Genomic DNA, 15421 nt, shown 5'->3' with positions numbered 1-15421 from the left:
GACCGCAGATCCATCATCAATCTTAATTGCAGAAAATCCTGACCATCATTTACCCTACAGCAGGGCTTTTGTTGTCCTGCTGACTTTGTCTGGACAGGACTTTACACTATATGTGCTGAGTAGTTCTAGATAGCTGGTTGTAAGGTCAGGAATGGCCATGGTGCAGGTTTTCTGATCCAGCAGGCCGGGTAAAGGAGGAGTCAGAGTCCTCAGTGGTTTTGCAGGTTTTTATTGGGATTACCAGGTACACGGCAGGTAGGGGCACTGGGGGCCGGGAGGCTGGTAGGCCTCCCAGCTCCCAGCAAGTCTTTACTTTTTTTTTTTTTAAAGATTTATTTGTTTGTTTATTTATACATACAAGCACTGGGTACAGTCAGAAGCGCGGGAGGGTGAGAGAATTCACCAGAGCAGGGAGCAGAGCAGGCAGAAGGATCGAAGTACACTGCTGAGGTTGAGCAGCGGGCAGCAGGAGAGGTCTGCGCGCCATGTGGGACCCTCTTCTTGTGGCCAGAGAGCAGCCGGGGATCGAACCGGCGCTGCAGAGGCTGCAGGCAGCCTCGCAACCCAGCGCTCAACCGCTGCGCCACCGGGGAGGCCCAGCAAGTCTTTACTCTTTCTGGGCTCCCCGGCATTCTCTGCTTCTGCTTCCCTTGCTTTTCTCTCGGCTTCTGCTCATCCCAGTGACGCCACCCTTAAAAGCCCAGTCGAATCCCATCTACCTAGGCCCACACCCTACTCCGGGTGCCTGCCATCAGGCATGCATTCAGGACCACAGGGTTCCCTCATCTTCTCTAATGGCGGGAGGGCAGAAAAGCCTGATACCTTTCACCTTACCCTACAGTCCACCCCCTCAGGGTTTTCTGCCGTACAATCTACATATATACAATTTTCTTAGCAAACAAACAATGCAGCCATGGCCCATTAAAGCAAATACATCACAATATAACAACAAAATACAACAGAACACAAATAAGTCCAGGCAAGGCCCCAGCCTAGTGGCAAAAGACAATTATTGGTACCAACAGATAAGCCACTGTAGGGTAAAGAAAATGTCAGGCTTTTCTGCCCTCCCGCCATCAGGATAGATGATGGATCCTTGTCCTGAATGCATGCCTGATGGCGGCACCTGAAATAGGGTGTGGGCATAGGTAGATGGGATTCAGCTGAGCTAAGACTGTGCTTTTTGGGGGCGGCGTCGCGGGGACGCCAGCAGCAGCAGAAGCCAAAAGAAGAAGCCGAGAGAGAAGCAGAGAAGGCCAGAGAGCCCAGATAGAGTGAGGATTTGCTGGGGGCTGGAAGGACTGCCAGCCTCCCGGCCCCCCAGCACCCCTGCCTGCCATGTACCTGCTGAACCCCAATAAAGACCTGCAAAAAACCACTGAGGACTCTGACTCCTCCTTTACCCGGTCTGCATGGGATCAGAAAACCTGAACTGTGTCCTGTCCTGCCTTTACAGCCACCAAATCTGCTGCCAAAGGCACTGCTCATACGAGGGAGGGGAATCACCCACGGCATCTACTGTAACACGCCAGGAGCCGTCAGGCTTCCTGACCTTCTCTGGCTGTAGTCTCAGCTACAAGCCACACACAGTACCCACCCCCAGGATGCACTCACTCTGGGATTGGCGATTCTATTCTGTTGGGGGTAATCGCCAACCCTCAGGGTTTCTGTCTGCGGTCGCTCCAACACTCGGCTTTCATAGCCACCAATGCGACTCGCAGACCCCTGCACTCTGGCTAACCCACTGCACAAGCACATGGGTCAGGGATCCAAACTCTACATTCGGCTTGGGCTCCACCCCAAGCCATGTTCCCCACCCGTCCCCCAAGGACAGGTTCCTCAGCTCCTCACCCTCACTCGACAAGGACAATGAGCAGGGCATCACCCTCAGGTGATTTTACGAGACTCACAGGTCTTCAGCATACTCAGGCTGCTTAACAGCCGCTCAGGGCTTCCCAAACTTAGCATCAGCACCAGCTTTTGCCTTCTCAGTTGGCTTTTCTCTGCCTGGCTGCTGGGCACACACAGGCTGCTTTTGGCCATCAAGGCCCACTGGCCACCCCCAGATTCCAAAAAAAACATAACCTGCCAAGGTCCTCCTCCTTCTGGCTGGATTGTCAGTCCATCAGTCCAAGTCCATTAGGCCTCTCCCTGCCATCAGCAATGACGAGCTCTAAATCGTGGCCCTCTCTTCCCGACGATTCTTGCTGCCTCAGGGGTCGTTGGCTGGTCCTTTCGGGCGTCTCCTTCATGCCAGGTCTCGTCCTATAGCTCCTGGACCTTGTCCATCTCCGGTGCCGCCATGATACCTCCAGCATCGTCACAGGCAAACAGTCTGTTACTCCTTAGTCCCTCCTGGTCTTCAGAAGGCTCCATAACTGACTGCATGGATCATCCTGACGACTTACGCCAATTATAGAGGCGGGAAGGACCACAGTGCAGGTTTTCCGATCCAGCAGACCGGGTAAAGGAGGAGTCAGAGTCCTCAGTGGTTTTGCAGGTTTTTATTGGGATTACCAGGTTTACAGCAGGCAGGGGCACTGGGGGCCGGGAGGCTGGCAGCAAGTCTTTACTCTTTCTAGGCTCCCCGGCGTTTTCTCTGCTTCTGCTTCTCTTGCTTCTCTCTCGGCTTCTGCTCGTCCCGGTGACGCCACCCTTAAAAGCCCAGTCTAGTCCCATCTACCTAGGCCCACACCCTACTCCAGGTGCCCACCATCAGGCTTGCATTCAGGACCGCAGGGTTCCCTCATCTTCCCTAATGGCGGGAGGGCAGAAAAGCCTGATACCTTTTACCTTATCCTACACTGGTTTAAATGAACTCCTGTGGCATTCTGTTGATACCCACATAATCACCTTCCCCTTCTACCTTTAGGACCTAATAGTGGAAAGAGCTCTTCACAGGGAATCAGGAAACCTTGGTTCTGCTTGTAAGTGGTCAGGAATGAACACGGGGCAGGTTTTCTTAGATCCAGCAGACCGGGTAAAGGAGGAGTCAGAGTCCTCAGTGGGTTTTTGCAGGTCTTTTATTGGAGTTCACCAGGCATATGGCAGGCTGGGGGGCCGGGAGGTTGGCAGTCCTCCCAGCCCCCAGCAAATCCTCACTCTATCTGGGCTCTCTGGCGTTCTCTACTTCTGCTGCTTCTTCTCTGCTTCTCTCTTGGCTTCTCTTTCGGCTTCTGCTGCTGCTGGCATCCCCATGATGCCGCCCTTAAAAAGCACAGTCTCAGCCCAGGTGAATCCCATCTACCTATGCCCACACCCTATTCCAGGTGCCCGCCATCAGGCATGCATTCAGGATCGCAAGGATCCATCATCTATCCTGATGGCGGGAGGGCAGAAAAGCCTGACATTTTTCCTTACCCTACACTGCTATAGCTGGGTGATTTGCTACTTAACCTGTTCTCCTTCAGAAGTAAGTTTGGTCAGTACCATCTATATGAAAACTTTCCTGACTGCCCAGGTTGGCACTGGTTTTTTTGTTTGTTTCTAGAGGCTGTGATATATTGTTCACATAGCCATTGTAACACTTGCCACTTTGTGCTGCACTTATGTGGCTTCCCCGGCAGCTAGAACATACGTTTTCCTACCAGACATCTGCACTTGAAAATCATCACCCTAAACTCTGTATTCCATAAGAGCACTGTCACAGGGTTTCTTGATGGTAGACATTTGTAGTTTGCTTCCTAGTGTAGGATAAGTAAAGTATCAGGCTTTTCTGCCCTCCCACCATTAGGATTGATGATAAATCCTGCAGTCCTGAATGCATGCCTGATGGCGGGCACCTGGAGTAGGGTGTGGGCATACGTAAGTGGATTCACCTGGGCTTAGACTGGGCTTTAAGGGGGGCATCACAGGGATGCCAGCAGAGTGAAAGAGAGATGAGAAGAGGGAAAACAAGGCCACGAGAGAATGCCGGAGAGCGCAGAAAGAATGAAGATTCACCGGGGGCTAGGAGACCTGCCAGCCTCCTGGCCCCCTGGTACCCCTGTTTCTGTGTACCTGGTAAATCCCAATAAAAGACTGCAAAAGCCACTGAGGGCTCCAGGACTCCTCTTTCACCCGTCTGCATAGAATCATAGAGAACCTGCTCTGTGGCCTTCCTGCCTCTATACTTAGCTTTCCCCTTATTTCTGTGATGGTCCCAGATGTTGGTTTTAGGAACCACACTTCCTCCCTCTTTGGTCCTGTGCTGTTTTTATGGGAACTTCTTAGCTCTTGGGTACCTGAATCACACTCAAGCTAAACTAGCATATTACATTGCTCTGGCTACATTGATTGGCTTAGGGCTAAATAGATGTTCTAAGCTGGTCTAAACTGGATGTTTGAGACTTTTGCTGGAGCCACTACAAAAGACCCTCTACTAATCCTGCTGGACTAGAAGGGCATATAAGTGAAGCTGCTATGCCATTTTGATACAATAAGAGGAGGCTCTGATTCATGATAGAACCAACACTGAGGAAGCAGGACTAAAGAAATGGAGATGGTGATTTTCAGTTCTGAATTGAGGTTCTTTCCTAGTCTTCCCTAATCCTGGCTTCTGTTAATTAAATCAGCAATTGGACTTTTTGCTTAAACTAATGTGGATTAAGTTTTCTGTCATTTACAATGGAAAGCATCCTAACTGATCTGTCCTCTTCTGTACCTAGCAAAGTAATGACTTAGAATTTGTTAAGTGCACTAGTGAAATATCTCTATGAACATAAACAGGGATTTCTTTTAGTCTCAGTTTCTTTTCTTATAAAATGGGGATAATAATTTTAACCCTGCCTGACTCAAATTTTGTGAATTAATAGAAGGAAAAAAAACCTTTCTGTGAATTAATAGAAGGAAAAAAAACCTTTCTGGTCTCCTTCAACACTAGTCTATGCTAAATCATTCACCATTTACTTATATAATTATATGCAGTTGTTAGCTTGTATTCTCTCAACTATATTGTTATACCTTTAAAAGTAGGACTTTCTGTCATCTATCATTTACCCTTAGTGCTCAGCACAGTGTTGGGAGATTAGTGATCAGTCATGAATATTGATTAATGATGACAATAGCAGCTAAAATTTATGGCCTCTTTCTTTAGACCAGACATTGTACAGGCACTCTACATAAATTATCTCTAAACCTTACTTAACTAATACCAGTACCTATTAGAGAACTTATTAGATATGTAGTGTTATCTTTAGAGGTTAGGTCATACAGTTAACTAGTAAGAGAACTAAAATTGTTGGTTATGATGGGAAAAAAGTGTGATTGAACTTTCCAGAGTATACATATAGTAGGAATATTTGAGGGTCTGACTTAGATGAATCATAAAGATGAATTTATCATGATAGAGTTGAAATCTTGGCATAGAATTGCTTGAAAAACCACCAAGTTTTTCTTGGGATACTTTCATTGATTTTTACCAATTCATTGCAGCAATATTCAATAAAGATATTTGGCTTTGAAAAATTCTTTGGCTTTGGAAATTCTTTTCATAAGGGTAGTGTATGGTGATGCCCTAATGAATACCTCAGTACCTGCCCTCTCTTTGAGTCTCTTGTGAGTTTAAAACCTTGCTAAATATGTTTGACTGATATCAGTCCAGGGAATGTTTTGCTCAGATTCTGGCAAAATCACCCTGTTTGTTAGTAACCTTTAGTTCTTTATTGAACTTTAAAGTTAGAAACTAAATTGAGCAAGAAATCAAATGGAAAAAGCATTATAGACTTCATGCTATGATGGAAAACACTTTTGCCTTGAAGCAAAACATCTGGATTGTAGACTAAGGTGTGAATCAGATGTTGTTGTTTACTAAGGACCTCTTAGATGACTTTATATTGTCATATGTAATCTCCAAAAGAGTAACTATTACCCCTACTTTATGATGAGGGTTAGAGAAATGAAGAGAGATCATAGAGCTATAAATATTCTCCTGTAATGTTTTGAGTCACAGTTCTTAAGGTTGCAACATTGAGTCTCAAGATCAAGAATTATATAGAAGAGGTACTCAAATTATCCAAAATTGTTATTTTTATTGTTTGAAGTGAGTGAATTGTCACTTATAACCTTAGGTGTTATAGATATAAAATAGTTATTTCAATACTGGAAGGAGGCCTGATAAAGATCTTGTTTTATGACTTCTTAAAAAGTGAATGACTTGCCATTTCTAATCTGATATGCCATAATTTTAATATACTTATTAGAGGTACAGTAGGGTTAACCAAATTTGTTTGGTCTTTGACATATTCTTCAAAGGATTTAGGGTATCTTATAGTAATTTAATAAAAATAATGTAAGAAAGAAAATTACTCTGTACTAATAAAAATAGATTGTGTATTCCCAGTTGCTGTAGGTAAGCCACAAACTTGTCTTTGAATTTCCTAGAAGAGAGGAAGACTTTTAAAAGGAGAAAAACAGGACTGTTCCTCTAGGAAAACAGTTTAACATTTAACTGAATTTACCATTCAGGCATAGGGAATGGCATGGAACACAGCCATATTGGCACGAAACCTGCACAAAATGCTCTTTGTTTACATGTTTTATTCCATTTTAATACAGTGCCTTTTTGTATGATCCTACTCCTAGGAGAGATGGATTAAAATGTACAAACTACAGTTTAATATAGGGTAGACTCCCAGAGGTAGGGCTTTATCTGTACTGTTGTGATTGTAGGAACTCAGAGTGGAGGGAGACCACTTTTGGCCTGGGTAACCATAAAAGACTCCCTGGCCTAGCAACATGTATGTTGGTAGTACAGTTTGCTGTACTGGCTGGAATGAGGGTTTTAGGTTGGAGTCTGGACTATCCAACACAGGTATTCAGAGACTCTTGTTGCAGGATAGATCTCAACATCTTCCCCCTTCCTGGGGACTCAGAGTTTCCACTTTTCCCTCTTCCATTCACACTTTCTGCTAAGGCGCTCCTTTGCAGTCTGCTGTAGCACCATTTCCCAGGATGAATATGCTCTAAGAAGCTGCTTTTCCTCTCTTTCCCACTATATGTGTAAAACCACTTGTTCTTCCAATTTTTCCCCCTAAATGACTCTTTTCCCCCTTTCCATATTTCTGCATCTTTCAAGCTCTTTAGCTGGAAGAAAGGAGAGCTGGTGACACATTTCTGAACTCCTGACATATTTGTTAATGATATAAAAAAATAAGCTTTGGTGTATAGAAGTAGTAACACTTCTTAAGTATGTTAATAAATTAAAGTTATAGTAGTTGCCATATTAAAATAGTTAATAGATTAGTATCAGCAAAATATATCTTAATTTTTATTATTTATGTACATTTTTGGTTTTTCATAGTCTTGAACTTTTTTTTAATGTTTTATTTTATATAATTCTTACACCATTTTTCATCTTTGTACAATGTATGCATTTTCATTTTGGTTATATTCCCCATACAATTGCACCCCCCCCTTATTTTGACTCTACTTCTTCCTTTCCCCACCCCTCCCTAATCCCCCCCACAGTGTGTCTGGTTTATAGTTGCTTGTTGATTTTGATTATTACTTTACATAGATTAGTCTTTTTCCTGGTCTCTTATTTAGGTTTTCTAAATTCCTGCTATAAGTGAGACCATCCAGTATTTTTCTTTTTCTTTCTGCATAGTCTTGAACTTTTATTGGGGAAAGGGAGGCAGGCAGCCCTGTCTCCTGCTGAGGGCCACCAGCCTCACTGCTTCCCATTGTCATTGATGGGGTGGTTCACATGCTTATGGGAGGCCAGGAAGGTCTTGAGCTTGGGCTGGGTGCTAAGGTGCACTGCATACAGCAAGAGCAGGGGCACAAGGTCTGAGGGTGGGGGGAGGGAACGGGCCAGGACCTGGTGAATTACCAGCAAGTCCAGCAGGTTGAACTCAGTAAAGGAGATCTGGTCTCCCAGAACAAAAGGCTGGTCCCCCTGATTCTGGGATAGCAGGGTCTCAACAGGCTTGAGGCGAAGGGCAGTGACTTCACATAAGTCTGCTTTGGCACCCTCGTAGTTGGTGTAGATGAGGGTGGTGTATTTGCAGCAGAGGTCTTCCACACCGTCATTCACCATGTCCAACAGACCACCTCATGCTGGTTATTTCCATATAGCCCCAGGGAGTGATGTAGGTGTCACAGGATTATACTGGATTGGTATAGGGTGAAGTGTCTGTCCCGGAACTTGGGTGAGCTGTCTCTACAAACTGGAGGCTGTGAGAGGGCCCTGCCAACTGTCTCTGTGGTGACCATTTCCTCCTTCCAGGTCTGGTCATGGTCAGCCAGTGGCATGCACATGGCCTTACAGCACCCTTGAGCAGGGAAGTAGACAGTGGTATGGAGGAAGGCAGCAGCAGCGGAACTCAGGCCTATCATAATTTTTAAAGTGGATAAGCCAGGAATATCAAAATGAGAAATGTTTTGGTTTTAGACAGTATTGTACTACATTTTTTTTTTGTTGGTGAAAAACATTTCATTATAGAATTTAGCACTTGAACAGTGCCCGAGATATTGTAGACCATCAGTAGGTGTTTGTTGATTTATATTGCTTTTTAAGAAATACTTTTTATTTCAAAATGATTACAGTATCACAGGAAGTTGCAAAAACTTCTTTCCAACTTTTCCCATGGTAACATCTTATATAATGTAGAACAGTATCAAAATCAAGTAATTAGCATTGGTACAAAATGTTAACTAGACTACAGACCTTTATTCATTTCCCACCATTATTTTCATGCATTCATGTGTTTGTGGGGGTTGGGGGGGTGGGGTGGCATACAATTTTATCCCGTGTAAAGATTTTTATAGCTACCGTCACAGTAAAGAAACAGAGCTGTTCCATCACCATAAAGGAACTCCTGTGTACTATCCCTTTTATATTTGTGCATACACTTCCCTCTCTTGCTCACCCTTCTCCTGTGTTTGTCCCTTGGCAACCACTAATCTGTTCTCCATCTGTGTAGTTTTATGACTTTGATATATAAATGAAATCACACAGTATATAATCTTTTATGATTGTAAGCACAGTGCCCTTGAGATTCATCCAGATTTTTGCACATATCACTATTTTTGTTCTCTTTTGCTGAGAAGAATTCTATCATATGGATGTACCAGAGTTTGTTTAGCCATTCACCTGTTGAAAGACATTTGGATTGTTTCCAGTTTTTTTGCTATTACAAATAAAGTCGTTCTGAGCATTTTGTAAAGGTTTTTATGTTTTTATTTCTCTGGGATAAATGCCCAAGAGTGCAGTTGCTGGGTTGTGTGTTTAGTTTTATAAAAAAACCTACCCAACTATTTCCCAGGTGGCTGTACCATTTTACATTCCTACCAGCAATGTATGAGAAATAGTTTCTCTGCATTATTGCTAACATTTAGTATTATCATTGTGTTTTAATAGACAATAGTATTTCTTTGACTACATTTGTTTTTAGTACATAGCAGGTTGGTAGCCTTAGTCAAGACTAGACTTCTCACACTTGCTTTTTGTACCCATTGTGTTTTTCTTTAAACATACTTTACATTCTGAAAACTTACAGGGCTATTTAAAACTTTTCCCTGTGTTTTAGTTTTTTATTTATATGTGTCTCATGGGTTGCAACAAGAGATGTCTTAGTGAAAGTACCTTTGTTGAATTTCTTGAAATGAGACTAACCATGGACTTAATGGTACAGACTTTTTTTGGTGGACAAGTCATTTGGACTTTTTTATTGCTGAAGTAATGCTATTAAGGATTTTGTTTATGTTCTTCTCATTTGCAGCAACTTCCTAGACCTTTTGTTTTCTTTCCTGATGAGAATAAGAAATGCACTCTCGAAATTTGAATCACGGGAAGAAAAGGCAGTAACTCAGTTTAGGGGGTGTGTTTTTGAAGGGAAAGTTCTCTTAATCTAATGAATTGAGCTGAAAGTCATATAATATGAAATTAACCATTTTAAAATGAACAATCCAGTGACATTTAGTGTAGTCACAGTCTTGTGCAACCATCTTTGTCTAAAACTTTGTACTCAATAATCATTCCCTATTTGTTTCCTATTCCCTATTCAGCTTTTGGCATCCACCATTCTGCTTCTGTCTCAGTGGATTTACTTTTTTTTGGATATTTTACATAAGTGAAATCATACAATATGTGACCTTTTGTGTTTGACTTTTTTCTACACATTCTTGCCAACACGTTATATCTTCCTTTTTTTTTTTAAAAAAAAAAAAGATGGCATTCAGTCAGTGTAGGAATGCTCTTGCACAGATAGGGGCGACGTGAGAAAAAAGATACATTGGACAAGGAGGATGGTGGGTAGAGATTGGGAGGAATACGAGATACTTGGTAGGTTGAATTGATAGACCACGTGATATATTGAGGATAAAAGAGAAGGGTGTCATAAGAATGACTCCAAGTTCCTGGCTAAATAATTAGGAGGTAGGTAGCAATCCCAATCACTCAAATGGGTATAGTGGGAAAGGACTAGTTTGAGAGAGAATATTATGGGTTCAGTTTTGGACATGCTGAATTCGAGGTGACTTGAAGACATCCAAGGGATGATGTTAAGTAGGCAGTGAGATAAACATCTAGAACTTAGAGAAAGGTAAGGATCAGAGGAAAATTGGTTGCATGTTTAGCATTTATATGGTAAATAAAGTCATGGACATGGATTAGATTGTCTAGGGGAAGAGACTAAAGTGAGGGGGGAAATAGAGACTAGTACACTCTTGCACATTTAATTACCAGACAGAAGTAAATAACCTGGGGAAGCACACAGAGAAAGGGCAGACATAGAGGTGAGTGGAAAACTTGGAGAATGTAGTATTCAGAAGTCAGGCATTCAATAAAGAGAGAAGGAACAACAGTGCTAAATCGTACTGACCAATCAAAAATAAGACAATGTATGTGCATTGGATTTATCAGTGTGAATGAGGGTCATTCATGCCTTTAGTGGAATGATTAATAGGGAATTGTTCAACTGATAGCTGTTGTTTCATTGAAAAATAGAATGTTAATCTGGAAGAGATATTACTGACCATCTAGTTTAGTGAATTAGCAATTTTTAAAATGTACTGATATCCCTTTTCTACTAAATGTTGTGTGAGGCTCAGTACAAAGAGGTTAAATGCGACTTGCTCTGGTTGAATTAGGACTATACTACTACTCCTTTGTGTCCCTGTTCTATTTGTGGGGAGATGAGTTTAAAAACATTGATCTAAGTGATCTCTTATTACTGAAGGGGACATTGCAGGTTAGGTAGAGGTAGTTCCTTAACAGCTTATATGGCAGGCTTTAAGTTTAGAACTAGTATAAGTATAGCATTATTGTTAAAACTAAAGCCTCTGGATCACCTTCAGAATGTTTTCCACAGTCTTCACACTACAGTGTCTGTTCTCTTTTTGCCAGTCAGCAATTCTGACTCCTTGTGTCTTCAGGGTCCATATGACATGAAGGAAACATACTAAGAGGAGTCTGGAGGGAATCTGCTTCCCTCTTATGTCAGTGTCCTAGAGGTGATGAACATAGTGGTAGCTGTGTATTGGCCAACTTCCATTCTGAGTGAATTTAAGTCCATTAGTCATGGTAATCCCATGTTCCTTGCCACTGAATAATGAAGGAATGAGTATGCTCCCACAGTCTGGCTAGTGAGACATGGCAAGAATGCTGCTAGAGATTGAGAAAGTTTCTAGACTTTAAAAAAACAAAAAACCACCACAACAACAAAAAGTGGTGGATCCTTGTGTATATGTACTTATTTATTACTACTAATTTATTTAGAATATTACTTATTTACTTAGAATAAACTGAACTAGTTTGGTCAAATGGAGATTTTTAATACGTATCTGTTTTTTTTTAAAGGAGAGCACTTTTTTTTTTTAAGGTTTATTTTTTATTTTTACAAGAGCTGGGGTACAGGCCAGATGCACAGGAGGGTGAGAGAATTCACCAGAGACAGAGTGGGGAACAGAACAGGCAGACTGACTGAAATACACTGCTGAGGGGAGCAGCGGGTGAAACAGGAGAGGTCTACTTCACCATGTGGGATTCTCGCCGTATAGCCTGGATTTAACCCGTGCTGCAGAGACTGTGAACAGCTTCACAGTGCGGTGCTCAGCCGACTGCACCACCAGGGAGGCCCTAGCTCTGTTTTTATAAGGAGTAAATAATTTAATGTGTTCAAAAGTATCTGAGAACTAAACAGTTCATGTGAATGAAAATGTCTTCTATAGTTAGGTAAAAGAATGGGTCACATGATTGTAATTGTAATGTTTTTTAAAAAAGATTTATTTTATTTATTTATGCATACAAGAGCTGGGGTGTAGGCCAGAGGTGTGTGTGTGGGGTGGTGGTGAAAGGACTCACCAGAGACAGAGTGGGGAGCAGAACAGGCAGATGTACTGAAATATACTGCTGAGCGGAGCAGCGGGCGAAAAAGGAGAGGTCTGCTGTGCCATGTGGGTTAGCTCCCTGCAGTGGCTGCTGATAACTTCATCGTGCTGAGACTTAACCCCTTGCATCACTAGGGAGGCCCTGATTGTAATATTTTTATATTTATTTATTTATTTTTTTGTGGGCCCCTCGCCGGTGGCTGGGGATCGAACTGGCACTGCAGAGGCTGTGGGCAGCCTTGCAACCCAGTGCTCAACCTCTGTGCCACCAGGGAAGGCCCCTGATTGTAATATTTTAAAAAGGTAGTATGGAGGAGGGAAAAGATCTTCCCTTTGATTAACCTTGAATGCGATGGTACTGGAGGGGTGGAGGGAAGGCAGAAGGAAAAAGGGCCAGAAGTAGATTAGATTAGATTTTTAGGGCTGTTTGGGGGTATAAAGAGTGAGGGCTGGGCCTCCCTCGTGGCACAAGGGGTTAAGAATCAACCTATGAAGCTATCCACAGCTGCTGCAGCACCAGTTCCATCCTCGGCCATGGAGCTACCCATGTGGCACAGCAGACCTCTCCTGACTCACCGGCTGCTCCCCTCAGCAGTGTGTTTCAGTAGATCTGCCTGTTATGTTTCCTACTCTGTCTCTGGTAAAGCCTCTCACCCTCTGCACCCCTGGCCTGTACCACAGTTCTTACATGCATGCATAAATAAATCTTTAAAAAAAAAGAGTGAGAATGAGGGCTATTTAATCAGTGAAGCAATGTTAAGGTAGCACTCATATCTTAGTCTGTGTCAAGGGAGTTAGTAGCCTTCTAGAGGAAACATTGTTGCAAGTGTCATGAGTGTCTAAGTTCTGCTTGGCCAGTTTGGTGTCTGAAAAGACCTGTGGTGAGCCACTTTTTCTTTCTCCAGTGGCTCAGTTGCCCATAGCATCCCCAAGTCATGCCTGTGGGGATTTCCTGGAAAGGTATAGGGTAATGACTCAATCTAGGTACTACCAGCTGATAACTTCTAGGAGAGCTGGAGGGGGTGGGAGGAAAAATCAGTGGCCTACATTGCAATAGTAGCAGAAAGGTAGCTAGTTAGAGCAGAGGAATGTAACCATTTCCTTTGAGACAACAGATTATTCCTCAAGGGTTCTAGAATCAGATAGTCCTGGATTCAAATTTCACCTTTACCTTTATCTTTGCCCTCCTACACAAGTCAATGATGTGAAAATAGAATTGTAACATTTACCTTTTAAGGTTATGGTTACAATTAGAGGTAATGACTATAAAACTTCAATCACAGTGTCCCCCACACTCTGCATTCAGATAAATGGTAGTTTTTTTTGGGGGGAGGGGCGGGAGGAGCTGTTACTAGTAAGCAGGTAAAGTGAGTGAGACTCCTTTCACCACGTCTCTCTTATTACACATGGATTTACATGTTTGTGACCCTTTGGGAGTTCTATGCTTGTTTTAATTGTGATTCAATTGCTTGTAAAATTACTGTATTGAATGTGGATAGAAGTGGCAGTTGAAGGGAAGGATGGATGGAGGGAACATTGATGTTTGTCTTTGGCTCCAAATCCTAGAGCTTGGCCTTACTCTTCAGAGCTACATGCTTACTACTACTATTTTTTTTAAGGTTTATTTTATTTATTGGGCCCCCCTGGTGGTGCACGGGGTTGAGATGCAACCTATAAAGCTGACTGCAGCCATTGCAGCACACCCTGCACACCTCTGACCTGTACCCCAGCTCTTGTATGCATAAATAAATAAATCTTAAAATTTATTTTATTTATTTATGCATATAAGAGCTGGGGGTGTAGGCCAGAGGTGTGGAGAGTGAAAGAATTCACCAGAGTGGGGAGCAGAACAGGCAGATGTACTGAAATACAGTGCTGAGGGGAGTAGTGGGCAAGACAGGAGAGGTCTGCTGCACCATGTGTGTTAGCTCTCTGGCCAGGAATTGAACTCATACTGCAGTGGCTGCCAATAACTTGATAGTTCTGAGTCTTAACTCCTTGCACCATGAGGGAGGCCCATACATGCTTACTTCTTTATCCTCTTTTAAATTTCTTTTACTTTCCCCACCGTTTGCTCTTTTTTTTTTTTAACTTTTTTTTTGTTTTATTCTTTAAATGTTGTGATAAAATACAAATTTTACCACTTTAAATTGTAGAGTTCAGCGACATTAAGTACACATACATTGTTGTGCAATCACCATCCATCTCCAGTACTTGTTCATGTTGCACAACTGAAACCCTATGCTCATTAAATAACTCCTCATTTTGCTCTCTGTCCAACCACTGCAGCCACTATTTTACTTTCTGTCATTGTGAATTTGACTACTTTAAGTTCCTCATTACAGTATTTGTCCTTTTATGACTGACTTAGTATAATGTCCTCAAGTTTTATCTACCTTGTAGTATGTGTCAGATTTTCCTTTTTAAGACTGAATTAATATCCCATTGTATGTATAAACCACTTTCTTTTGTCCATTAATCTGTTGACTGCACTTGAGTTGATTCTACTTTATTGGTTATTGCTTTTTAATATAACAGCAAGCCCACCTCCCTTTCTTTTTCTTTACAAATATATGTAGAGCAGTTTCTTTTTACTTAGTATTAAAGACATAACTAGTGGCTAAGACAAACAAAGTCTTCAGACCTTATGTTCTGGTGATGAGAATAGTTCCATCATTGGAAGCCTTGCAGGGACTGGTTCCCTGATTTGTGAAGTTCGTGTCAGTTCAGGTATCAATAGTGTGCTTTGATGTCTTGGGCGTTAGCCATATTTTTCCTTTGTTCCTAAACTTTGAAATTTTTTCTGAGGCCTTTATTAGCCCTCAGGTGGTATTGATTGCTCTTTTTCTGTGCTAACCATCCTTTATTTCTCTTTACCATAATGTTCTTCCTCTTTTCTTCTGGAATGAACTCCTTCCCGGCTAGTGCCCTTATTGATTGATTCACGTGCAGCTGCTTGGCTAACATTAGACCATGCATTCAGGTCCTCTGAAATAGTCCCCTTCTGACTTCTGCAACCACATCTCTCACTACTGCTTGCCTTGTGCTTCACACTTTAGCAACACTAAAATGAGTTATTACCCCAGTCATGTTAAAATGCTTCTCTTCTCTG

At 42.4% G+C, this 15421-nt stretch overlaps 1 protein-coding gene and 1 pseudogene across 3 annotated transcripts in view; one reads left to right on the top strand and one right to left on the bottom strand.

Moving 5' to 3' along the window:
• Window positions 1-15421, top strand: part of FAM168A (family with sequence similarity 168 member A) — a 171935-nt gene that overhangs the window by 32794 nt on the left and 123720 nt on the right. The window lies entirely within an intron of this gene.
• Window positions 7649-8316, bottom strand: LOC119255037 (glutathione S-transferase P 1-like; annotated as a pseudogene).

Source organism: Talpa occidentalis, unplaced genomic scaffold (genome assembly GCF_014898055.3).
Source record: "Talpa occidentalis isolate TD23 unplaced genomic scaffold, MPIMG_talOcc4v2.1 talOcc4.3, whole genome shotgun sequence".
NCBI lineage: Eukaryota > Metazoa > Chordata > Mammalia > Eulipotyphla > Talpidae > Talpa > Talpa occidentalis.
Note: the sequence above shows the minus strand (reverse complement) of the source record. Positions and strands in the feature narration are given on the sequence as shown.